The following is a 2,825-nucleotide window of genomic DNA, read 5'->3' on the forward strand; positions in this document are numbered from 1 at the left end:
AATGTTACAATGAACATCTGTGAGCACAGACATGTTGTATTTTTTGTGATACAGTAAATTTGTAGATGAAGTTGTTGTTTATATTTAGAACCTTGGAAGAGAGCCAAGCATGGCCATTCCTGACACTTGGAAAGCTGAGGCAGGAAGATTGTGAGTTCAAAGCTAACCTGGAGTACATAGAGCTCTGAGCCCATCTTGAGCTATTATTTATAATTTTTAAGAAATTTCATAGAGGCTCCTCCTTGTTCCAGAGACAGCCGCATCTTCTTGTGCAGTGCCAGCCTCCTTCCATAGACAAGATGGTGAAGGTCAGTGTGAAAGGATTTGGCCATACTGGGTGCTTGGTTACCAGGGCTGCCTTCTCCTCTGCATATGGCAAAGTGGAGATTGTTGCCATCAGTGACCCCTTCATTGACCTCAACTACTTGGTTTACATGTTCCAGTATGACTCTACCCATGGCAAATTCAACGGCACAGTCAAGGCTGAGAATGGAAAGCTTGTCATCAACGGGAAGCCCATCACCGTCTCCCAGGAGCGAGATCCCGCTAACATCAAGTGGGGTGACGCTGGTGCTGAGTATGTCATGGAGTCTACTGGTGTCTTCACCACCATGGAGAAGGCTGGGGCTCACTTGAAGGGTGGGGCCAAAAGGGTCATCATCTCTGCTCCTTCAGCTGTGTTTTTTTACTCCTTGGAGGCCTGTGTTTGTGATGGGTGTGAACCATGAGAAATATGACAACTCCCTCAAGATTGTCAGCAATGCATCCTGCACCACCCACTGCTTAGCTCCCCTGGCCAAGGTCATCCATGACAACTTTGGCATCGTGGAAGGGCTCATGACCACAGTCCATGGCATCACTGCCACTTAGAAGACTGTGGATGGCCCCTGTGGAAAGCTGTGGTATGATGGCCATGGGGCAGCCCAGACCATCAACCCTGCATCCACTGGTGCTGTCAAGGCTGTGGGCAAGGTCATCCCAGAGCTGAATGGGAAGCTCATTGGCATGGCCTTCCATGTTCCTACCCCCAATGTATCCATTGTGGATCTGACATGCCGCTAAAGGACATCCTGGGCTACACTGAGGACCAGGTTGTCTCCTGGGACTTCACAGCAACTCCCACTCTTCCACCACCTTTGATGCTGGGGTTGGCGTTGTTCTCAATGACAACTTTGTAAAGCTCATTTCCTGGTATCAATGAATACAATGAATACAGCTACAGCAACAGGGTGGTGGACCTCATGGTCTACATGGCCTCCAAGGAGTAAAAAACCCTGGACCACCCAGCCCAGCCCAGCCCAGCAAGGATACTGAGAGCAGGAGAGAGGCCCTCAGTTGCTGAGGAGTCCCCATCCCAACTCAGCCCTCAACACTGAGTGTCTCCCTCACAATTCCATCCCAGATTCCCATAATTACAGGAGGGGCCTAGGGAGCCCTCCCTACTCTCAAATACCATCAATAAAGTTCGCTGCACCCCCCAAAAGAGAAATTTCATAGAAATATTGATTGAAATTTGATCCTACAAAAGTTTTTTTTTAAAGATATAAATTGCATTCACAGTTGCATTTAAGGGAAATTGGTCTAAGGGTTAGGTGAAATGGCTCCTCTCTGGAAGACCTTAGGAGTTAAGGACTAAACCTTTTTGAACCTCTTGCTATAAAGCCATGAATTAGAGATGAATGAATGCCTGCAGGGGTTCTAGGGAGCCCAGGAAAAGGGATGGGTTGGAGATGCTGAGGGGCATCTGAGGTCGTGGTGGGACCGTATGACTCCAGTCAAGACAGAAAGATCACAGCGTTTCCACAAGGAGACCTTGCCAGGGTGTTAATACAACTGTGCTCTTGGTAGAAGGCAAGGCACAGGGACAAGTTCCTGCAACCTGACCGACTCTCCACCAGTACACATACAATTGTTAAGTTCTTCAGGGGCACAGCACGTTTTCAGATGTGTGCAATCATTTTGTATAAAATAATATTCTCTACAACCCTTAACCGGCACACAGTAATTATGTATATTTATTTACAGTTCCAGTATGGTATTTCACTACCTTCATGCAATGTGTAAAGATCGGATCAAGGTAATTGGTACCTACTGAGAGTTACCGTTTATTTATGGGAGGAACACTGAAAATCCCTCTGCAGGCTATTTTAAAATAAGTGGTTGTTGTCAGTCATAGTTAATCTACTATATGCTACAGAACAGTAAACACTTTGCTCCCTTCTTATCCCACACCTATCTCATGTGGAAATAACATACCATTCTAGTGAGAAATCATTCCACACACAGAGAGATGAAGGGGAAGCTCTTTTAATACACCAGGGCTGTTAGGTCGCTGGCAGAGGAGACCTTTCATTCATTGAAGCATCTTCCTGGCCCATCGGCTCTCACTGAGTAAGAAAGGAACGCTTTCCAAACCCCGCTCTTAAAAAAGTTATACACACAGGGCTGAGAAGGAAAATTTAAGTCTTATAAGAGTCATGGACCAGTCCTCCTTTCCCAGCTCTGCTGGACCTCTACTCGTCCAAGGATTGTGTGTGTGTGTGTGTGTGTGTGTGTGTGTGTGTGTGTGTGTGTGTGTGTGTGTGCTGTTCCAGTTTCCTAAGCAAGTAAGAACAAATGAGATCCAGCCCTTACTGTAAATGCTGTTTGTTTGCAAACTACCTGTGTTTTTCACATGTATTTATTTATGTGTGTATGAATGAGTGCTTGTGGAGGTCAGAGGACATCTTGGAGAGTGAGTCCTGAGGATGGATCCTGGGTTAGGCTTGGCGGCATCTGCCTTAGCCTGCTGAGACATCTCATTGGCCCACAGCCTACCTTAAAAC

The 2,825-nt window shown here is 46.5% G+C and overlaps 1 pseudogene; it reads left to right on the top strand.

The window, feature by feature from the left end:
• Positions 1-258: 258 nt before the first annotated feature.
• On the top strand, positions 259-1,297 carry Gapdh-ps12 (Glyceraldehyde-3-phosphate dehydrogenase, pseudogene 12; annotated as a pseudogene).
• Positions 1,298-2,825: the final 1,528 nt, after the last annotated feature.

The sequence above is a fragment of the Rattus norvegicus genome, chromosome 2 (assembly GCF_021556685.1).
Source record: "Rattus norvegicus strain SHRSP/BbbUtx chromosome 2, alternate assembly SHRSP_T2T, whole genome shotgun sequence".
Lineage (NCBI taxonomy): Eukaryota > Metazoa > Chordata > Mammalia > Rodentia > Muridae > Rattus > Rattus norvegicus.